This window comes from Enhydra lutris, unplaced genomic scaffold, assembly GCF_002288905.1.
Source record: "Enhydra lutris kenyoni isolate GAN:26980312 unplaced genomic scaffold, ASM228890v2 scaffoldscaffold8, whole genome shotgun sequence".
NCBI classification, from domain to species: Eukaryota; Metazoa; Chordata; class Mammalia; order Carnivora; family Mustelidae; genus Enhydra; species Enhydra lutris.
This window is the reverse complement of record NW_019154092.1, coordinates 22178196-22203045: the sequence shown is the minus strand read 5'-3', so window position 1 is coordinate 22203045 and position 24850 is coordinate 22178196. Positions and strand designations below refer to the sequence as shown.

The following is a 24850-nucleotide window of genomic DNA, read 5'->3' as shown; positions in this document are numbered from 1 at the left end:
CTTCGGCTCAAGTCATGATCCCAGCGTCCTGGGATCAAGTCCTGCATCGGGCTCCTTGCTCGGCGGAGAGCCTGCTTCTCCCTCTGCTTCTGCCTGCCTCTCTGCCTACTTGTTATCTCTGTCAAATAAATAAATAAAATCTTTAAAAAAAATGGGGGAGACAAACCATGAGAGACTGTGGACTCTTGAGAAACAAACTGAAGGTTTTGGAGGGGAGTGGGATGGGAGGTTGGGTGAGCCTGGTGGTGGGTATTAAGGAGGGCACATATTGCATGGAGCACTGGGTGTGGTGCATAAACAATGAATTTTGGAACACTGAAAAAAAATAAAGTTGTTCAGCACTAAAAAAAAAATAATAAAAAAAAAATGTGATAAGAGTACCATCTCGGATGAGTAGCAGTTAACTTACCACAAGAGGAGGAAATGGCATTTCCAGGTGAGAGACAAATAGGACAAAGGCATACATTACCTGTGGATCTAGCAGATGGAGGATTTTCATAGTGACCCATCCCTTCCTTCTTTGAACTTCCATCGGACATGAAAGCTACTCTGCCCTGTTGAATGGTGATTGTAGTATTTGCCAACTCCTGCCTAGATAACAGATTTTAAGGGTAGGGACCATGTCTGGATTCTCTTTGAACTCACAATAGCACTTGGACCCAGTTTACTCTTGTGGTAGGCTAAATAATGGCCCCAAAGATGCCCATATGGAAACCCCAGAACCACTGGTAATGTTACATGGCAGAAGAAACTGCAGATGTGGGTAAGGGCCTGGAGATGGGGAGATTATTCTGGACTATGCAGATGGGCCCTGGATAATCACAAAGATACTCCTAAGAGGGAGGCAGGAGGGTCAGGGTCGGAAGAGATATGGGGGGCAGAAACAGAAGTCAGAACAATATGGTTTCTGACTGTGAAGGTGAAGGAGGTTTTGTGAGTCAAGGAATGTGGGTACCTTCTAGAAACTGCGAAAGGACAGGCATGGAAGCTCTCAGCACTGCACAACTCTGCCCCCACATTTTAGACCTTCGAACTTTAAGATAATACATTTGTGTTGTTTTAAGCTGCTGAGTTTGTGATAGTATGTTATAGAGCAATAGAAAACTAATACAGTATTTAATATTTATAAATGATGTATAGATTCATAGCATGATTTTTAATATTTTCTTCTATATTAGCATGACACTTGTAGGATCGTTTTTTTAAAAATCTTCGTAGAGGGAATCCAAAAAGTAACGGCCACTAGACTATGCTCATTTGATAAAGTAAAACAAATGGGAAATTTTCATCATACAAGTTTTCATCTTCAGAGAGGATTTAAGAAGTCTGACAAGAAATTCCAGATACTGTGATAAAGCTACTTTCTTCAACTAATGATATCCTTTGCTTTGGAATATAGTTTCAAGCAAAATTTGGAGGGTGTCATTATCAGAAAGTGTGAGTTTTTACTAAAATTCCTACAAAATACCATTCTACATTTATCTTTAGCCAGCTCTATAACTTAGAGTACAAAGGCAATATTTCGTGTGCATTGCAAGCTTCTCAGTGTTTTCAAAAAAGCAAATCCATAATCCATTGTGATAGGTGTTGGTAGGCAATGACATTGCATGAAATGTGGTGTAGAGTGCGAACATTCAGTACTAGGTGTCTAGGAGAGTCCTCAGAGGACACACACAGGCATCACCACTAGCAGGTGGTAGAAACAAGTATGTGGGGGACCTCAAACCTTTTCAGGACATCGGTCTAGGAACTGAGCCACCCAGAATTTTAACCTTTAATGTCCCATGCCAATGCAAGATTTACAAATATAGTCAGTCCTCGTTATTTGTGGATTCTGGCTTTGCAGATTTGCTTATTTGCTAAAATTTATTTATAAATCCCAAATCAGTACCCATGGCACTTTGACAGTCATATGTGGATGCATGCACTCAGAGTGGCAAAAACGTGTGTCATCGCATTCATGTGTTTTGAGCTGAGGTCAAAGAAGGCCATGCTCTGCTTTTGGGGTTTCAGCTTTCCTATGGAGATGATCAGAGGATGGAGACAGGAGAGGCCAGGAGGAGTGAGTGCAGGAGACTTGGCTCTGGGGCCAGTTGGATGAGGTTTGTGTCCCAACTCCCAGCACCTGTTACAGAGCGGCCATAAGTAAGTCACACAACACTTCTGAACCTTGATTTTTCTTTCGTAAAATAAAGAAGAGTAGAATCCACCAGAATGAATTGTTCTTAAGATTTAAGAGTATAATCTATATGAGATATTTGCACACACATACACTTCCCCTAGGAGCAGTGTTCAGTGTTTGAGTTGATTGTTTGTGGTGACTTTATGGAACATAACTACTACAAGTAATGAGAATCAACTGTACATTTCTGTGTGAATTATTTTAAAGAGTGGCTAGAGCTGGGCATGCTGCCACTTAGAAGACATCCGTAACAAACCTCGGTGGGAAATACACAGGCTGAGCTCATTATGTGTTAGTGAGTGAGGACAGGCATATACCACGCTCTAGGATCCTGTTTCTTACTTGTAGAAACAATCATGGACACGATCATGAATGCCTTCTACCATGTCATACATTTTTCCTGTCTCTGTATGAGCAAGATACATTATTTGCTTATTTATTTTAGCAAGTTACATATTTTCCTACAGGATGACGTTCCAAAGATATAGGTTAAAAACACACAGTTCATATAGATGTAGTCACTTTATCACTTCCTACTTTCCCCCAAAGAAGTCTATTTCTCTGTGGCAATAAAAATATCTACACCAAGGCTTCCTCCCCACACACAACATTTATCTATTACGAAATGGAATTTTTGTTTTCAAGACCCATTCAACAAGGATTTATTAGGCACTGTGTTGAGTGCTATAGAAGATTTAGATAGAGGGATGCCTGGGTGGCTCAGTCGGTTAAGCCACTGCCTTTAGCTCAGGTCATGATCCCAGAGTCCTGGGATCGAGTCCTGCATCAGGCTTCTTGCTTGGCAGGGAGCCTGCTTCTCTCTCTGCCTCTGCCTGCCACTCTGCCTGCTTGTGTGTGCTCTCTCTCTCTCTCTCTGACCAATAAATAAATAAATAAATAAAAATTTAAAAAACAAACAAAACAAAACAAAAAAAGATTTAGATAGAGAAGTCATATTTCCTTCTCACGTAAGCATTTCTAACATCTGGGGCAGGGTGGAGGGTGTGCCATAAGTGACTTATACAAAGAGGAATAAGAAAAGCATATGGTTGGGGCGCCTGGGTGGCTCAGTGGGTTGAAGCCTCTGCCTTCGGCTCAGGTCATGATCCCAGGGTTCTGGGATCGAGCCCCGTGTCGGGCTCTCTGCTCGGCAGGGAGACTGCTTCCCCCTCTCTCTCTCTCTGCCTGCCTCTCTGCCTACTTGTGATCTCTGTCTGTCAAATAAATAAATAAAATCTTTAAAAAAAAAAAAAAGAAAGCATATGGTCAAATAGATGTGTGTATGTTGTACATTGGAACCTATATATTTAGCCACCAACTTAAAGCATTTCAGGAGAATTTTTGAAGAGTGTGCTGATCAGAATTTTAGCCACTTGGTATTTTCATGTATATTCTAATCAAAGTTATAATTACTTTGCTCCCTTCTATCAATATGATTGATTCTAAGTACTGGTAAAGAAGAAGGGGAAAAGCACCACTAACACCAACTATTAAAAGAATTGTTTTAAAGTTTCCATACAGAGTCAATAAATCCTAGCTTAGTGGACTAAATGAACCATGGGAAGCTGTAAATTCAGAATTTTATGCACCTTATAAGAACATGGTATCAAACACAGATGGACTGCCTCTTCCAGTGGAGTGAGAATTCCCTGATCAATGTTTGCAGTTATGCTGTGTACTAAAGCCAGGAGAATCCATTTGACTGATCACTTCTCTGAAGAGCTAAATGTGTGCTTAAATGATTGCTTATCCTCCCTGTTTACCTTCTTTCCCCTCACTGGGCATATAGCTCTTGTCTCTTTTTCCTATTGTATAAAGAAAATATGGAACAACCCCTGTACTAAGTTTCCTATCAGACACCTCATTGGCCTGGTTGTGGGTGGACGAGGGTTGAGCAGGACTCCAAGCTTACACAAAGGATTGATATCTTCAGTATAATTAGATTTGCAAGACTCCCAAGGTTATGGGGGGAGAAGGCAAGAGTCCCTGGTGTTAAGTGCAGGCAGGAAGTCTATTTTGGGCTCCTTCTGATACAACACAAACAAAAATCTAACTGACTTTATACAAGAAGTTGGTAGAGGCCGCAGACTTGGAGGCTGTGCATGTTCATTCTGAACTTTCTGGCGTTCGGTTCTCAGTTGCCACACTGACCCACACTTATCCCAGGGTTCACTTCCTGCTAAGGACTAAAGTGTTCTAAGCACCCCAGAGAGGTCCCCTTTTGCAAATACTTTTTAAATGGAACCTTGAGGCCTCAAAAAAGCTGAGTCTACTAAAATGAGCCAATATTACATACACACATACACACACACACACACACACGCACGCATACATACATATGATTCATTAAAAACAAGTTTTCCCCTTAAAAAATTAAATGAAATCAAATCAAATAAGACAGTTACTGCTACTGCTTCTGGAACTGTCCCACATCACAAACAGCCTCAAATTTCTAATGATGTCATTTAACTAAATTCTCAGTCACTTTATCCTTTTCAAATAGAGCCTATTGTCTTAAAATTGCACATTCAGATAAGAGAGCAGAGTCCTTTTACCAAAGTACTTCACGAGTGTTGAGAAATGTCAGATTTAATAATTTATCACCTGGATACCGCATGCTTTGAAGCTGAGGACATGGTAACAGTGATAATGACATGGTAAATTACGTTACCAAGGCATGGCCGCCTCCAGTGGCTCCTCGGGTTTCAGGGCTTCAGCTCTGCGGACTTCACATCTGGGTCACAGGGGCATGGCGTTTGCCCATGTGCTAAAATTGTTTGATCTTTTGGAACTTAATAATTTGCTCCCTGGATTCAGGCATCCAAGACAATCTTTTAAGTACCATACGAAATCCCTAAAAATATCAGACCTTTGAATATTTAAGTGTTTGGTCATTAATTGTAGTCATTCTTAACTCTGTACGTTGAGAAGAATGTTTTCCATCTGTAATAGGAGACACAAGAAGTTTTGCCCTTTTGAGAGTCTTTATGTGAAAGAGATACTTCGCTGTAAGTAATTGACACCTAGCAAGTGAGATTTGTAAGTTTTGTTATTACAAAAAAGCATTCCTTGTATTGGCTAATTTTACATGTTGTCACGGTCCAGTAAGCTATGTTCATGTGAATTTTACCTACAAAAGGATAAGTGAAGTAAACTCGTAACTTCAGACCATTTGGAATCAGATGGAATGTATTTTCCCAACATTGAATCAGAGGCCAAGTGAGAACGAGTGATACCTTGAGATAAGACCAGTTGGCAGCCCGGAGTTTGTTTTATCCTTCCTTCTTTGATATCCCTCTGGAAATAAGGATTTCGTTTTTCGTGTGTGTGTGTGTGTGTGTGTGTGTGTGTTGAGTACTTTGCTTTTCTAAAGCAGTGGAAATTTCGTGTGTTTGCTATCTGGTTGGGCAGGTTTATAAACTGAGTGTGACAAACATGAGTCAGCCAGTGGAGGTCCTTGCAACTAATGAAATGTATCAGAGGAAAAAAACCCAAGCCACCTCCCATTAGACCTGCAATCTGTGGGAGTCATAGGTAGGGACGCAGTTGCTGCACCAATTTGGGGACACTTCATTTTTATTTGTTAGTGATCTGCAGTCTCTACTTCCTAGCTTTAAAGATTAAAGAAGAAATTGTGGTGGGGAAACATTTTCTTTAAAGAATTATTTCTTTTACTCCTATTCAATGACTATTGTTAGAGCTGTCAAATCTTCTGTTGCTGCACTCTCAGTATATAAATATATGATAATATAAATATATGATTTATATATACTAGATATCATGAAGCATATATATCTATATAATTATATAAATTGTGTATTAGTCATATTCTTGTATATAAATTATAGATTAGTATATATTCATATTGTTTATCTTATATTGGGATTTCATATATATTAAGTCATATATATTGATGTGCTGTCTTCTAACCTCAACAGTATTTTAGAAAACAGAGTGTAATAATGGTTGCTTACGCAAAGCTAGGATCAGAACATATTGTCTATGTTTTGTCCGAGTAGAATACCAGCATCAGAACACAAACCACCCAACCCTATTACCAGACCCAGGCTGATAGCTCTACGTCAGTGTTGATGTCTTTGGATGGCTGGGGACAGGGTCAAGAGGGTGAGATTCTTCTGTGGTCATCCTTGCCTATAGAAAGTCACGATTTGTCGGGCACAGAAAGGATAACATTGATAGATTCCATTTTGTTCGACTCTACAAAGAACACACACACTTTACCCACTCCTCCCTCCCCTGGCTAATTTTTAAATGGTAATCTGTTGTAGGTCACTGCCATTAACCTGAAAGCATTTTTATAGTTTTGTCTTTGTTTAAAAACACACACCAGCCATTAAAGATTCCATCGGTTACAGAATAGATAGTAGAGACACGGATTCAGTGACTTGGGGTAAATAATGAAAGCGAAAATGAAATGAATTGGAGAAAAGAGCCTTCATGCTAAGCCAGCAAAATAAAATGCAGCTTCCGGAATCACAGAAGCTGCATTCTGGGAGAAAGTTGCTTCCGTGCTTCGTAACTTAGGGATGTTAGTCGCATCAGCTCTCCCACATTTCAAGTGAACAGTAAACAAGCTACGTGTCCTATTCAAAAGTGCTAGGATAGGGGCGCCTGGGTGGCTCAGTGGGTTGGGCCGCTGCCTTCGGCTCGGGTCATGGTCTCGGGGTCCTGGGATCAAGTCCCGCATCGGGCTCTCTGCTCGGCAGGGAGCCTGCTTCCCTCTCTCTCTCTCTCTCTGCCTGCCTCTCCGTCTACTTGTGATCTCTCTCTGTCAAATAAATAAATAAAATCTTAAAAAAAAAAGTGCTAGGATAAAATATGAATATCTGCGTTCTGGTCTTAACCTTGTTGCCACATATGCTAGCTGGGATGAGAGAAGTGGTTCTGTGTCACAGGTACGGCTCAGTTCCAACTCATCAAGGGTGAGTATACCTGTACCTTCCTCAGAGTTGTGGACACAATGGAGACTGGAAGAAGATAAGAAATGATGAGATAATAAATGTGAGCCCAGAGAAATAGAAAGGGCGATAAACTGCTCGATATCCTGGACAAAATAGATTTAGTCGTGAAAAGTAAGTAAAAAAACTGCTTAAAGATACACTGAACATCAGAAGTCAGAAACAGCTGTCCAGAGAGGAGGGAGGTGGAGGGAGGGGCAGGGCATGGCTGTGGAGGTGCCTGGTACCCAGGTGCCAGCCTGACTCGTTAACCCAGCAGTGATATTGTCACGCTGTGGCAGTGTCCAGAGGAGATCATGGAAAATCTCTCAACCAGGTCTGCCCTCCAGCTGGCTAGCCATGTCCTTCAAATACTCATGCTCTGTCCCTGCCAAGTAACTGCCGGTTGGATTTCTCAGAACATGGTGAGACACGGTGGTGTGAATTCTAGCTCCTTGTCCAGTTAGATATTCACCTACGAGCCCAGAGTTCTCATTGCCAGTGACAAGAGGTCCAGGTGCTATTTCTGAATTACTCACCTCGTGACTTAGGCCAGTGTCCTCAGACTTCAGTGGGCCTGCGAAATAGATCTAGCTAAAATGACGATTTGCCTTCAGTAGTTCTCGGAGTGTGACCTGGGATGGTTCACATCCGATGAGTTCCTAGGTGATGACAATGCACTTGTCCTCCATACCTTGGGTTGCCAGAATCTTAGCAGAGTGTGGTTGACCCTCTCACACAGAGAGAGAGCAGTAAGTACTCTTCTTAGGGAAAACTACCAGCCACTAATACCATCAGTTGCTTCACGTCCGGAAACTGGACTAGAGTCTTCCGGCAAGGCTTGGGCTGGAGCAACACATTGTATCTGTTAGGAGAAGGGCTGTCCCTCTCTGCTAGGATGGGTTGGTGAGACCCCCCCTGAATCTCATCATTCTGGGTTTGGATCCAAGTGAGGCTGCACATCTGGCCAAGCAGGCCTGGCCTATCTGTGGGGTACAGTGTTGAGGCTGTATTTTTATAACAGGTCACACGCGTGAGCACCCTGGCCAGCAACTTCAACCTGCATCATGTATGTTCTCTTACTGACTTAAACCATTTCATCAACTATGGTAAATATTTCCAAGAAACGGCTAAGAGGGAGCCCTTTGGCATTTATTAGTCTTGCCTTTGGTGAAGAACCATTTAAGGATTAAATGATTGGAAGTGTATTTCATAAAGAAATTATCCCTGCCTCTCTTTATTCCTCTTATCTTCTCCAGATTAATTTCTGCAGAATATTTGTCCTGCACATTGGATTTTATCATCATTTCGTTATTATCCCTTGTAGGGACATGATTGAGTCTGGGAGAGAGAGGAGTAGGCAGTGAAATTGGGGCAAGGAGACATCTGAGAGTCTTCTATGTGTATGAGAGAGGAAACTGCATCATTTAAGAAGAGTCCCCAAAGTCCTATAATGTGCAACAGTTATAACTTGCTGCTTTTTTGCTCAAAGATTATAAAAAAAAAGTCCATGTTGAGTTTCATTACCCAGACCATGACATAGCAATAAAATGATGAAGGGGCAAAGAGGCTTTAATAAACTAAAATCTGGATAGGTATTCCCAGAGTTACCAGTGGCTGGTCAACCTAAATGTGTTAGATTTAACATCCCAAAACTCCACGTGATGACCCCTTTCTAAATTCTGCTTTTATAGGGGTGTACCTAGGGCCCATAGAAAAATGAAGATAGGGAGTCAGGCTAGAAATTCTCGAACATCCCACTTCTTCCTTAAAACAGATAAATGGAAAAGAAATATCACGGGTACTGTCCCCCTCTTTTGAAATTGACAAAATTGTGTTAGTAGTTGAATTCCTTTGACCTGTGGCAGGAAAGCTTTTTATTTCCTTTTACTTTCTTTCTTTTTAAATTTCTAAAGAGGAGGAAAATGTCAGGCAGTAGTGTGTTGTTCTGCCACAAAATATTATTAAAGCATAACTACCAAACCAGAAAGCATCGCCCTGTAAATTTAATGCAATGTCAGTTTTGATCTAGGTATTTTGTTCTCCAAAGAGATGCTTAATCTTCTAAACAAAATTGAACTGAATGGATTTCAAAAAAAAAAAAAAAAAAAAGTCTGTTGTGGTAACATGCCAGTACAGATTACCAGCCAAATAACCAACTACACACATTTCCCATAGGTGAGTATATGAATTTGAAACTTAGGCTTGACTATGAAAATATTGATCAGGTAGTGCAATGATAAACGATACCACTTTACTTTCAAGAAGGTCATTAGAAAATTGGGTCTTACTACTTGAGTGTAAGGTTTTAAATGTAGAAAATTCTGTCTTAATAAAAAAAAAAAATCAGGGGATCAAGACCAATTGAGATCTTATGCATGAAACGGAAACCACTATAGAAATGTAAGGCTTTATTAGAAATAACCTTTAGCAAGCCTAGAAGATATTTACTAAACATGGTGATTTCCTGGAAGTCATGATATTTACAAAGTTTGATGAGGCTTACTTAGTTAATCTTTTTAGAAATGACTTTAATTATCTTTTTAAATAACCAAATAAATATACATAAGAAATCTAAATATTTTGGAATATATAATGAGAATAATTGATGAAAAAAGACAACTAGATTTACATGAGATTATGATATCCCAACTAGTTAAGGCACTTCACTACATAATGAATGTAGATGTGTGAATAATTTAGGCATATTGGGGAGAATAGGTTTAAAGGACCAGGTTTAAAGAATCATACTGATTTTTATTTTATTGTGGGCTTGAAAGTAGTGAATTAAGATTTAAGATCTATTGAGAATATAATATTCAACATTTCTTTTTATTTTTATTATAACTCTAATAGTTTCCTGTTGCTTCCATCTTGAACATGAAGAGATAGAAATACAAAAAAGAGGTAATTGGCCCAGATCATATCATTATAAAGGGAAAGAATGAGGATCTCAACGCAGGCCTTCCTTTTACTTGGCCATGTTAAGTCCTAACAATTAGTACTCAAAACATACAAATGGCAGCCTTATGGAGTGCTTTCTTCTTTAGATTTTTCTGCCCAGATCCAAATCTTCTTGAGTCACCCATTATTTTAATATGCAATATTTAATATGCACCCATTATTTTAATATGCAATTTAAATATTTTAATGAACAAACTCTTTCCTCATCCAATATAAAGTCCAGTATTCACTACCCAGTCCCCCAGGGGGCATATAATTTCTTGTGGTCTCAGCATCCATTTCTTCTACTTATGCTAAATTCTTACTCCTACTCCATGTTTTATCTTCCAGAACAAAACACTCTCCAGCTTATATGAGTCCAAATATGGTTCATAGGTCAGCCTCATACATCATTGTGCTTCACCAATTTTTGTTGGTTTGGGGGTGCCTAATAGAATGGGGTTCAGCTCAATACAGAATTGGGAGCAATTTAATATTGAAGGTAGTCATTGTGGTTCCAAACATCTGTTGGCCATTTCCTAAAATGAGATTTCTTATTGGCCGTATCTTTCTTTAGGATCCAACTGATCACATAGTCCTGTATTCATTGGGTCCCTTCCTCCCTTTTTAGACCATTTTCCCTTTACTTTTTTTTCAGGATCATTTAACCTCTCAAATAAAAAGAAATTAAAAAAAAAAAAACAGCTCCACATTTCCTCTTATTTCATTATGCCAAAAAATCCACCTTTCCTTTTTTCCACACTCCCTCAGACTATCCCAGGAGTCTCGCTTTTGACGCCACCAGGGAATTTTCCTAAAGAACCACTTTCCCTGGAGATGGCGTTCTGCCACTTCCTTAGAAGGCAGAAAAGTTGCTACCATTTGTTTTGTTTTTAATAACAAATTTTCTTTCTCATTAGTACTATTAATACACATCTATTTTCACATCGTGGTTATGAAAGATAGAATGACAAACATAACATCTAAAATTCTTTGTTTTTTAGAATTAAAACAACAACAACAACACCCAAACACCCTTGCTTTCCTTGGAAAACAGACCTACGTCAGCCTGGCTGTGAAGTGTTCTTAAGAGGCAAACTTCCTTAATATGTTTGTGTTCTGATTCCATTACATGGAATTACACAGGCTTCAGGATGAAATGTTAAGATGTTTATTGAAAAGTTTTCTGTCGCTTCAACACAGGAAGAAAAGTTCAGCTGGTGACTCTTCTTTCTCTCCCTCCAAGTTTTTACTTTTAGAGTCCTTATTCGTATGTAATCAAAACTAAACATCTTGTCAGGGGATACGTATTCCCAGTCCCTGGTAGGGAGGTGGTATGCAGTGCTTGAAATGTTTGAGATGACAAATAGCCCAGCAGGTCTGGCCTCTTCTTCTCCCGCCCTGAGCTGCTGGCAATCTATTTCAAATTGTGTGTGCATTGTAGGGTGAAGTGTGTACCAATGAGTGCCAACCTCCCCCCGAGCAGTGTCCTACTGAATACAGGATTAAGTGAAAGTCTCTGGGGGCTAGCCAGAGAACAAGGTGCCCAACAACACCAGAGGCATGATGAGCTTAACAGAAGAGACTTCTACATTCTGTACCTCTTTCAAATGTTTACAGTGTCACATGAAATTCTGTCAAATATTTCTGAAAGGGCAAAAAAATGAAAATATGCACCAACCATATTTCACCCCATGGGGGCGTCATTTGGATGCCAAGAACAAAATCTAGATTTTGAACTATCTTGAGTTGAAGATAACCTTGCTGTTTTGTTTAAAGCCCAAATAGTACTTTCCATCTCTCTTCCTCTCTCCCTCTCTCGCTCTTTCTCTCTCTCTCTCTGTCTCATACACACACACACACACACACACACACACACACACACACGTCCCTGCTCTGAATAGTAGGCAACAGAGTGCTATGTGCCTGCGTTAATCATGGTGGTGTCTGAATGGGTAGATACTGCTGGAAGCCAGAGATAGCAACCGGGAACTCGATCATGCTGACTCGGTGAAAATGATGACAAAGCTAATAACCTACATTTTTTTTTTTCCACTGTAAGGCTTAGCTACTCTAACTGTGTGATCTCGATTTTGTAACATTATTCTTCACCCTTTGAAATGACTCTTTTCTGTATATATCTAGTCTCACTTTTCTAGGATTTCCTACCAGCTTCTCAAGAAGTAAGATCAACCTGCCTATTAACACTCAGTCTTGGTTTTCTTTCCAAAATATTTGGCCATGTCACAACAGTTTAAAATGTATATATATATATATATATATATAATATATCAAGGAAAGGAAAGAGTATCCCCTAGATTTTCAGGGTTATGGAAGAAATCTCTTAGGTGTTCCTGGCTGTGTAAATGGGTCATATGCATGTGAGATTGACATTGCCTCCTTCCAGAGCTACCCCAGAAAAAATGGAAAGCAATGCTGTGAGGGTCTATAACCCTTCTGGCCCCCCTCCTCCCTCCTCCCACCCTCACTCATATTGAAACACTTCAGTTGTTTCAACTGAAGGACAAAGCTGAAATTTAAAAATATATATATATATCTATATATATGCAAATCACCTCATAATTTTTTTTTTAAATCTGTAGCAAATAGTGAATTAGGGAATTTAAAATCAAAGTGACAGATTGGGGCTATCTACACAGGCAGTTCAGATAATTTTATGTAAAAAAAAAACCTTGTATTTTGCACAACAAAGGAAAAAGAATAGAATTGACCCATTTCTGGAAGACTTCAGAGAACATTTTTTACAAATGACAGTGGATCATCTGTATCCTATAATACCATAAGAGGAAGAAAGGCTAACCCTGACCCATTTTATTTACTTTATGACAGTATAGTATTTTATTTAGAGTTTTTCAATTTTTTACTCTACGAATAAGTTTAACAATGATTCACTTATAAAGAAATTTGATTGAATTTTATTTATATTTCGCCTCTTTAGAGTAAGCATTGCTAAGTGTTTTTGAGGTAGGAAACTGGAGATGGCACAAAGAAAAAGGAGAACTTAAATCAATCTCTGTCTCTCAATTTCATACAGAAAATAAGCTGCCATCACAGAAAATCTAGGAAATATATGTGGTAAACAATGAGATACTTGAAAGTTCTGGGTTCAAATCCAGGATCTAACACTTCCTGGGTTATCTTGGGCGAGGTCACCTTTCTGAGCTTCTGTTGTTTTCTCATTTATAAACTGTGGATAAAATACCTCTCCCTTCCTTTCCTTTGACTAGCGTGAGAATCCTGTGAGGCAATATAGGCATGCGTATAATATATATATATATATATATATATATATATATATATATATATATAAGGCATCCTTAGAGTAACAGCCTTTGGTGTCTGTGTCATGACGGACCTGCCCTGTAGTTGCTGGGCTTGGGGCAAGAGAACCAGTAGAGGCCACCTTTCCTTTCTACCTCCATCATGTCCCCTCCTGCACTGTGAGGAGCTTCATGTACACGCACTGGAACCCATCTGCACACACATCCAAGCCCCAGGCATCCTTTGCACACCCTGTAATGCCCCCGACAGATGATGCAGGCTGTTCCGGTGTACCCATATCTTGAGATCTGATCTGGGAAGAAGGCCCATGTAGACCCTGCCCGGCCTTGGGGCTGATTGGCCAGGGAATTCTGGTATCCCAGGTACTCAGTGCATGGTCTAGGTAAGAAAGGGCAAACACCGTGGCCCTCCTCCCTCTAGGTGGAGGGGATGTGTCTGGAAGATGGGAAGAGTGGACCTTCTAAATGCAGCCCCTGGCTGGCGAATAGTCTAGACCGCATAGTTCCTGGGGCCATCTTAAAGGTAAGGCTCTTTCCTTCAGGCTTAATTTTTAGTTTAGCATAGCACATTGAGCTAAATAATTATTTAACATTCTCAGTTTATTTGACATAGTATTTATTTATTTGGCGTAATATTTATTTTGCAGTTAGACTGTGTGGAATATCGGATGCTTTCAGCTACAAGTGACTAAAAGGTCTAGCTTTTAAAAAGAGTTGGGGGTGGGAGGGATAAACAACCCATAACAGGGAACCCTATGGTGGGGTGGGTCCATGGGAGCTTGGAGCCTCAGTGACATTCTCCTGAAGTGTGCGCCCTTCCGTCACCCTTCCAGTATCTTGGCTACATGCTCATGTTCCAGGCATCATCCCCAGATGTGACTACATCCACTGAAAGAAAAAGGAGATTTTTTTTTTCCCATCTGTCTCTTTTGATTGGCAAGGAAAACGTTCTGACGAAATTCTCCCACAGAATTCATGTCATTAGCCAGAAATGTCAAACCACCACCTCAAGCAAGGGAATGGGACCACAGTGACTGGCTTGCATCAGTCATATTTCATCGGTGTCTTGGGAGAGGAGTGTCGGGTACCACCATGGAATGAGAGGAGAAATGACCATAGGGTAGGCACTCAGCTATGTCTGCCACGGCCAATAAAGCTAGGAAGTTGCTCCCTCTCCTGGGAAATGCCAGACTCAGGTTGGTGCAAATCTCAGCATCTAAGTAAGCGTCCAGTGGCTGACCACGGTGCTCCCCCCACCCCCACACCCCTACCCCCGTGGCAGTGCTCCGCTTCCCATCTTTTGGGAGGGTTGTATCCCAAGGAGCTTCTCTCTGCTTTGTTTTTTCTGAAATCAGCATCTCACGCTGAACACCAGTAAAAGATTTGGCCGGAGAACTCTGTATTGCCTTAGGTGTTCAGATCTTTATTTCTCTTCTTTCCTGAGTATCTCCCACTCTGTCTCTGTTTTGAGATGAAGACCCCCTTCCAGCTGCCACTGGAGGCCTCATCCTTTGAACCAATCTGCAGACTCCTCTACAGCCCTGCCCTTGACTGTGAATTTCTCATTGACTCTTTGCAAGCCTCCTTTTCCACCTGCCCGGTAACAGGCCCTCAGCAACATTTGCTTTTTGCTTTCTCCTAAGTATCCAAATGAATGTCATTGAGCCCCTTCTACACATAAAATGTATTAGATAATTAACTTTTCTAGGAAACTCAGGGAGTCAACCAGATTTTCAGAGGATAGTTTTACAAGGTTACAAAGAACATGGCAATGCCTAAAAGCAGTCAATCAATATCCACTGATCTAAGCACACTTTCCTTATTTTCTTCCTTCAGCCCGTGAAATACGAGCTTCTCCGACTGTCTAAGGCCCAAGCCTTTGATGCTGGTCAATGTGAAGGAAAAAATGAGTACGATGGGAATTTTTTAAAGATTAAAAAAGAAAAGAAAAGAAAAGAAAAGAAAAACTTAGGGCTAGTGGAAATGAAAACCATGCTGACATCTCAAAGAATAAAATCCAGCTCACCTCTGGCCTCCATAAGCTTTCTCCATGAGCTAATGAGGCGATGATTAAGAGCATGGCAGAAAGAGCAATGAAATGTGGTTATTTCCTCCAGATGAAAAGCCGGGCAGGACTGTGTGTCTGTTAGCCAAATAGATTGCCATTTAAAGTGAACAAATTCTGACTTCACAAGCACAGATTCTGATTGGACTCATATCATTACCTTCTATAATGAAATGTTTCCCCTTGTTGCTGTCCTACAGAAAATTAACCCTAAGTAATATGAATACTCTTCATTCAATGTAGATTCTGATAATTTATCTTTTAAAAGTAAATCTACCTAGGGAAAATAAAGTAAATTTTAATTATTCGGCCGAAATTGCTATTGAATCTTCTCCATGTTTCAGTTCAGAGGGCTTCTCTATCATCCTAACCATAAGCCACGAGCTTTTTGAAGCCTGGGTGAAGATTTACATGTTGTTGTTTCCAGTGGGTGCTCCCGTAGATGGTTTACAAGTCTTAAGATGCTTGTTCAATGGCGAGATTCTGCTTCCTTTCCTTTTGACTGGTTACCTGGAAATAGGTTGATAGTGTAACACTCTTAGAAATTCAAAATGTGTATTAATCTGCATAGATTGTGCTTAAACCACACTCCTGATAATAACAGATTTTACTCTTTTTCATGCAATGGAATACGTGTACATACTAAAATGTTGGGTGATAGAACATATTTATGGGTATAGTTGATCAAGCCATCTCAGGAAAGAAAGAATCGAGGAGAGCTGTGCATTCCTGGGGGAGGGGGCAGGAATAGTAATAAGCATTGGTATATATTGATAGATATATCAGTAAATATTCTCATAACGAAAACAGAAAGAGAAGTTGTTTTTACTCTCTCTTGCTGCACATGGATGTTCGCCAAAACTTAATGATATAAAACAGACATTTATTTTGCTTGTGGTTTTATGGGTTAGGAATTTGGAAAGGGTTCAGCCAAGCAGTTGGTCCCTAATCCACATGGCATCTGCTGAGGTGGCTGGAGCGGAAGGATCCACTTCCAAATGTTTCTTCATTCCCACACATCTGGCAAGCAGGTTGGGATGGCAAAAACAGCTAGTTGCTGGCCTTGTACAGTTCAGGAAGCTCTTTCCATGTGGCCTCCGTGTGTGGCTAGCTTGAGCTTCCTCACAGCATGGTGGTCTCAGGGTGGTCTGGCTTCTAACATTGTGACCAGCCTCTCCCAGAGCAAGTAGTCAAAGACCCAGGGAACAGAAGCTTCCTGATTCTCAAGGCCCAGATGGTCTCAATGCATAAAACGTGGCATTTCTAGCATATTCAATTTGTTATGCAAGTTAGTAAGGCCTGGGCAGATTCAGCAGGAGGGGAATTCAACTCCACCTCTTAACATATGGTCATTTTTTTTTCTAACACAGGATTGAATAAATGTTATGAAAAGATTCTTTATTTTACAAAATAATACATTCCTATCTCTTTTGCATAATGAACATTCAAGAGACATCTAGAATATTATGTCATTTGAAAATAATTATTCATACTGAACTTACTAGAAACATGCTCTTGCACAATGGAAAATATAGACATTGACATCCCCGCTTTTGCCGGCAGGTAAAGTATACGTTAGTAAAACTAGCATTCCCATTTTGCAGAGAGATTTAAGGCCTGGCAGTCACTGCACATTTTTTTTTTTTCCCCTAATCTGACTTCAACATCGAAAGGTCTTCCAAAAAACTTCTCTGCCAAAAATGACTCCCCCAGAATGAGGTCCTGAATATCAAAAGGTTTGCTCTAAGATTTAATTCACCCAGGCCAATGTGGGGAATCTGAAAGGAGCATTTGCTTGTCACATTAATTATGTGCTTGTCAGGTGGATCTAAGTGGGAAGAAATTCTGTGCTTGAGACTTTCCAAGACAACGTAAAACTGCTGTTTCTCATACTGGTTTTACCATGTCTTTGCAGAGGGGTCAGCGCAGGAAAAACCTTTGAGCATTCGGTTCCTCGTAGGCTTTCTACTTGCGAGGACGGATGGCAGACCCCAAGGCTGGGGAGTGCAGATGGAGTGTCAGGTCTGCCAAGGCAGATGGTCAACCTTGGAGGCCTAGCTGTAGCTGTAGTGCTATGTTTCTGAAGGGCTGGTCTCCGTAGCTCAGTACACACGGTCTGGAGCTCACAGCGTGCACTGTGCTCGTAATGGATCTCTGCAGAAGCATCCTCGCAGCGTATCAACTGACCAAATAGAAGCAGACAGGAGAGCAAATGGAGTTTATCTAAACCTGCAGGAGGGGGTGAGGATCCACAACCATACAGAAGCTTGTCCCTGTGGTCTGCTGAGGCCAGGCCCATTTCAACAACAGCATAAATCCAGGCATGAGTGATCAAATAAACGCACAGCCTTTTCGTATTGTTGACCAAACAGAAACTATGCAACTTCTACAGTCTTCTGTAGACCACTTTAGACCAACTGGTCTTTAAATTGGCCCTGTTCTACTCCTCTGTTCCTGCTCTGCAGGACTTACAATCCCCTCACAGCCCTGTTTATATGATTTCTTTACGAGCCTAGTGTCTGCTGTGCTATGTAACTCAAAGGACTATTGGATCTTGGAAGAGTTGAGTTACTTATTCAGGGTCCTTCCATTTGTTGCAAGAAGTAAGTACTGGCAATGAGATCTCATGATTTCTAGAAGAGCTCTCCCTTTCTATTTCGAATGTATCAGCTGTGGACAATTCCATAGCTGCTGCTCCCTACAAAGTACAGACGAGAATTCAAACCCCAAACCCTGGATTCTAAGATCATATCAGCTTCACTCATAATCAGAGAGAGGTTTGCAGTGTAAATTGTGTTTCATCAAACCAAGTTGTATTTGAAAAGAGGAAATGAAAGAGAAAAGAAAGGAATTTTCTAAAAGCAAAGCCACTTCCTTCTTAAAAATTCTAAGCGAAGGCAAGAGAGATGTTATGGTAAACCTGTCAAGAAACTCTCAGAGCCTGAACTTTATAATATTTGTATAAATGTAGCCATTGACCTTGAGTATATGAAGTATTATCATATGTTACTAGGAACCACCTGACATGGTATGTTTAGAAAGAGAAGTACCTAGAAGTACTCTGTGTCGCTTTGTCCTAAGCACTGAGGTGTGAAATGTGACTGCACCATATACTCCAAATATTTAGGATTATTATTAAACACATCATTTTATGTAACCCTCACAATGACCCTGTCAAGTGGGAACTATTCTTAACCTCGTTTCCTGATAAATACAGTGTGATTTAGAGAGGTTAGATGATGTGCCCAATACCCCACGTTGATTTAAGTGGCAAGACCTGAGCTCTTCACCACTCCACGGAACTGCCCTCATCACCACAGCCAAGGTAAAAGGTAAAAATCTCGGAAAAGGTAAAAATCTCCCTGCTCATACTCCAACCCTGCCATTCACTCATCAGAATCTTGTGACCATTACAAAAAAAAAAAAAAAAAAATTCCAAGCCTCCTTTCTCTACTGGCAAATGGAAGTAATTACCATCTATTCCATGGAATTATTCCAAAGATTTAATTAAATAATATTTAGGTGGCATTTAGAGGGCCCAATTCATTGTTAAGTTACTAAATAAGCACTAAACTACCAAAAAGAAATTCAAAGTGTGAAGGTCTTTTGACATTCTACTCCTGAAACATTGTGATTGGATACTTAGCAGTTGGAATAAGCCATTGAGTCCTTCTAACAAATCGTTTGATAAAAAATAAACAGTGAGTAAAAATTGCTGAATTGTTTTTTTTTTTTTTTTAAAGATTTTATTTATTTATTTGATAGATAGAGATCACAAGCAGGCAGAGAGGCAGGCAGAGAGAGAGAGGAGGAAGCAGGCTCCCTGCTGAGCAGAGAGCCTGATGTGGGGCTCGATCCCAGGACCCTGGGATCATGACCTGGGCCAAAGGCAGAGGCTTTAACCCACTGAGCCACCCAGGCGCCCCTGCTGAATTGTTTTTAACAAAATAATTTACTCAGGCAACCCTCAAAACCTAGGGTTATATGTAACTTGCAGACATCCCAATTTTTACTCCTCCCTAATCTCTGACCCAACAATTTTTGTCCTCTCATTTATTGTTACTTAGTAAATGATTTGGCAAAGTTGCTCTTTTTTTTACTATTTTTTTTCTATTTTTACTCTTTTCTTACCCAAAAATGGGCATATTTGGAAAGCTTCATCAAACTGTGAGAACAAAATGAGTTAATCTCTATGATAACAATGACAAGCACACAAACATTGCTTAATGAACATTAGCTACTATTCTGAGCGTGATTATAATAATAGCACTCTGGTAGTATCAATTAGAAATGATAAAGTAAAACTCCAATTGTTTCTGTTTTCAGTTGGAATATCAAAGAGAGGTGAAGAGAAAGACATCTTACATATGTCTATGTCTTGTGTACACACACACACACACACACATATGAGAGAGAGAGAGAGAGAGAGAGAGAGAAGGAAGGGAAGGAGAAGAGAGTGGGGCCAGATGGCGGGGGGGGGGGGGGGAAGCGGAAGAACCAAAAGTCTGTAATGAGATCTCTATGCTTCATCCCAGAGTCTTGTAGCTCATAGGTTTCCCTTGGCTAAGATGGGAAGTCAGTCCATCTAACTCCAAAGTCCCTGTTCCTGTTCCTAGACCATGCTGTTTTTCCATTGAAAGAGGTTGATTAAGAAAACTACCTTTAGGTGGACTTTATATATTCATATTCTCTCTCATTACAATCACTAAGCAGGAATCTTTGGTATGTACATAACCAAATCAGCAATAAATTCTTAAGATACTGATAAAAGCATTTCTTCTTACCTGAAAGCACATTCTGAGGACTACTTTGTTTTTCAGTCTCACATTAAAATAGCTAAACATGGCAGCGGTGGCCTGGGTTTTAGATGGGCTCTGCAAATCAACCAGCACTGTAACCTCATTAACCTTGTTTGTAATTAAGGCATTTGAAGCCAGTAAATCTTAAAACCCCTTCCTCTCTTCGACCCTGTAAGGTTAACAGAATTAAAACCGTACCACCTTCTACTTTTCCCGTTAACTCAAAAGTATAGGAGTGCTACAGATTCTCATTATCCAGAAGTATTGCCATTGTTTTCCATTAAATCCAGGTGAAACAAAAATGATATGAAAAAATTCATGGGAGTTAACATTATATTATCTGGTGGCTACATTTCTCTCCTTCACCCCCCACCCTGACACCTTTTTTTAAGTAAGTGGCATGTGCACAGTAATTTTCCTTGTCATGATTCTATGCCTTCTTCATAGTGCATTTTGCCAAAGCAACATCGGACATAAATGAACATTCTCAGGTATCCTAGCAACGGGATGTGATTAATCATACCTCTCAGCGCAGGGCAGATAAAATGCCTGCGAGGGAACGCAAACTCAGAATTGGCTACTGAGAAATTGGTAGTGCAGTGAGAAGCTTGATAAGATTCCATGACAGACTTTATTATACAAAGACGGAAGCAGGTAGAAGAAAGAGTGTATTTCAGAGACAAGACTATATCTGAGTGTAAAAATACAGTACACATATACACGAATGTAATGCACGTATATGTACGTGTAAATATATGCACATACATGTACATACACACGTGCACATACAAACTAGACGTAAGTATATATTTATGCAAATATGTAAAAAATTTCCTTTCCATTAGAAGTGACATAAAATACTGAGTTGCCAGACAAACACCCCTCCTCATTATTGCCAAGACATCACTGGATTGCCATTTATGTGCCTGTGGTTTTAAAAGATCAGAAGCAACCATTGCGATTAAGCTACTGCTTCCATACTGAGGTAGAGAAATGTGCTATAAATTGATATATATTTAATGTTCCTCCATGGAAAAATATCAACAACCTCAAGTCTAAAAGAGCTTTTAAAAATATCAGTGCTCGATTTATATAAATAAGTGGTCATGACAGGTGGACTGTTAATGTTGAGTTAAATACATTTTCTCAGGAGAAAAGTTTCACCCTTCAAATTCCATTTTTATGAGAGTACCATCCATTTTTATTCTCACGGGAGGAATGTGCATCCAGCTTTAAAAAGAAGTAAGGTGCAAACCATATGTTAGTGTTTTGTTTTTAAAAAAAATAAAATAAAAAATAAACTAGAATCTTTAACCATTAAAGCACAATGAGGGAAAAATGCATGTTCATTATTCCGAAAGCTTCTCTGTTATTTTATCACCCATTTTCCTAATAGAATAGTTTTCCAGGGTGTCCCTTGTAATGTAAATACCTGGTAAAAGCTCTGTTCTTGGTTGTACTTGCACTCAGTGTTAACAGCACTGAAATTTACTTCCTGTTCCCTAGCATTTTAAGGAAGGCTGGGGCATTTCTTAACTCTCTGGGTGTGTTGACTGAGTCCCAAGCGTTTGTGTTCAAGGCTCTGTGAGGCATGTAGAGAGGGAGAGTCATAGGGTACACATATCTCTCACCCTAAAGGAGGCCACAGTCCAGTTGGGGAAACAAACTTGCAACTAATTATGAGCCAAACACTGGGGTCACTACTGTGACAGAGGTTCAGATAAAGGGAACAAGCATAGCAGAAGGGTGATTCTGCAGGGAGTGGAGAGTTGGGGGTGGCACAAAGCAGAAAGCTTCCCAGAAGAGCTGGCATCTGACTCAGCTCTGAAGGATGAACAGATTTTTGATAGACAGGACTGACATGTCAGGACATTCCACGAAGCAGGAACAGCTTGCACAGGGCGTTGGGATGAAAGGTGGGATTTTTGGCATAACTGGTCAGTGTTATGTATGGGGCTTGAGGGAGGGTAGAGAAGGTAGGTTGTGGCCAAATCATCCAGGGTCATCATTTTCCCATTTGGGCAGGTGGATTTAAATCTCTAGTAGTGATCCAACTCAAGGACAGAAAAGTCATCTCTAAAATCAACGAAGTCACTTAGGACCATGTAGGAAATAACACCAGGAAGAAAGTTCATATCACGTTTGTGAACTAGGGCGGGGACAGTGAAAAAAGGAAAGTATAGCTCCAAAGGCCCTGTGGAAAAAGAATGGAGTAGTCTGAGGGTTGCATTAGGCATGGGCGTTGAGTGAAGGGGAGAAGCCAGTGACTCTGAGGCTTTGTGTTTGGGGGCCTGAGCGACTGAAGGACAACTCCAAAGATGAGCAGTTTTGCAGGGAAATATAGTGATTTAAGTTAAGGGTGTGTGTTGTAGTGCAGTAGAAAATACAAATAGAGATTTCCAGGAGACCTAAAAGCTTGATAGAGGTTGGAGCTAGAAATATGGGTCTCCTAACCATCTCTTTCTATGAGGGTGGACACTGTGAGAATGAGGGACAGGATCCCCCTCGTTCAGAGCAAGATGACGGGACGCAGTGAGAAGCATAGAGGTCATCTCCAGTTAAGCAGTGTACTCTCTGTGTCCCTTAATCAATATCATATTGTCTTATTTATCTAGTTTTCGTTTTTCTAATTTGCGGTCTAATGTATATGTAACTAAGAATAGAAATCTAAATTGATTCCTATAACACAACTAACAGCATAATAAAACTAATCAGTAACATTTATATTGCACTCTACAGTTTACGGAGCCCATGCATGTAACACAGGGACAGAGGACTGTTTAAGGTCTCAGTGAAAAAAAGGCTACAGCGATGCCTTCCAGCCTCCCTTCTGAAACATCAAACCCCAATATCTTGTGTGAATTTCTTCCATTTCCTGCTAGTTCTGCATGTGGAATTTGTTATTTTCCACCCCACTCCAGATAAGCAGGTTCTGATCCCCACTTTATAGAGAGAAAGTCAGGGAGACTGATTGATTTGCCAGTTGGCAGGAGCTGGGTACCTTATCAGGTAGGCCTCTCCATAGGGCTCCTTGAGTGTCCCCGTAATGTATTATCTGACTTCCCTCAGAAAGAGTGATCCAAGAGTGCAGGATGGGAGTCACCAGGGTTCTTAAGACCCAACCTTGGGAGTCACATTCCATCCTTTCTACAAAATCCTATTGATTACAAAAGTTTAGTCTTAATCAGTGTGAGAGGGGTCACTTAAGGACACAGTTATCAGGAGAAGGAAAGACAGGGGTCATTGGGAGCATCTTGGAGACTCACCACCATACCATATTATTAATCTCCAATACTTTCATTCTCAACTTTCAGGACTTACGATTCATTCTTACATTACAAGGAGATGTTTGTCTTTAAACATTTTATAATTCAGGACTTGAATAACATTTTTTAAAATCTGTAGAAATGCTTGAGGCATCTAGTATACCAAAATGTATAATCAGATAGGAAACAATGGCTTACCTAATTAAAAAAACTTAAATGAGGAGGTACCCCATCACACTCGGTAATGAATAAAGACTTTAAATGGACTATTCATGTCCTTTATCTGTTTAAATTATTGAAACATCGTATCAAACAAGAAATCACCCAAATGAACAGCATGTGCCTTTAATCAAGATGACAGTTAAATGCATTCTACGCATTTGGCGGCTGCATGAGAGAAAGGTTGTACATTTTGCACCCTATATTTTAAGATTTTAGAAGACAGGAAGAGCTGGTAGAGAAACTTGAATAAAGTTTACATGCAGCTCGCATGTGTTGCATAGACTCTCAGTAACTAGCTCCATCTGGGAAATGTTGAAAGCTGACAAGAATGTGATGACCAGAAGGGCACCCACACTTAACCATCACAAAACCAAGGCTCTCACCTCCACGGTGGTGTTTCCACATACCTGTGCCCTGGTGCAGAGTTTCTTATCTAAGCCTGTAACCACACTGAGGTGGCCCATAGCCTAGCAGAAATGTGGGGTTTGCTCCCACTTAGACTGTTGCTCTGTCTCATTCATTGGCATGCTTCCAAATTTCCTGAACAAGAAGCCATTTCCTCAACCCCATCTTCCTCACCACTCGCTACTCTTGAGGCTCACACAGTGTCTCTTGTGTTCCCCACCCTTGCTCTGCTAAACCTTCTCTCTCTCAATATAGCAACAACCGTGTGAACCCACCAGATCAGAAGCTGTGGGTGCCCACCCTACTTCCTCACATTATCTGTGGCACGTGACTCTGTGCTTTGTGGAACTCTGCTGCTTCTGTTTTCTCATGGTCCTATGTCACAGTTTTAGAAGGAGCATTTTTGTTCTCTTATCCACTCTTCTCAGCCCAGCCCTTTGTGCTGCCTGCCTTTATGTTCTCATTCCCCGCCTCAGCCCCAGCCATCTTCTCAAAACAAACCTTCTCTACATTGTAATTTCGATTCTGATCTCTCTCCCAAGATCCACATTGCTGTAACACCTAAAACTCAGTTAAGTCTTAAACTGAACTTGTTGTCCCCATGCCCCCAACACATTTTACCATTTCCCCAGATTGAATCATCATGTCCAAAGTCACCCATGAAACCTTCATCTTGACCTTTCCTTTTCCCTTGTACTTTACATTTTG

General features: G+C 40.4%; 1 protein-coding gene across 1 annotated transcript in view; it reads left to right on the top strand.

Moving 5' to 3' along the window:
• Window positions 1-24850, top strand: part of LOC111142738 (carbohydrate sulfotransferase 9) — a 185935-nt gene that overhangs the window by 35710 nt on the left and 125375 nt on the right. The gene's annotated exons all lie outside the window — the stretch shown is intronic.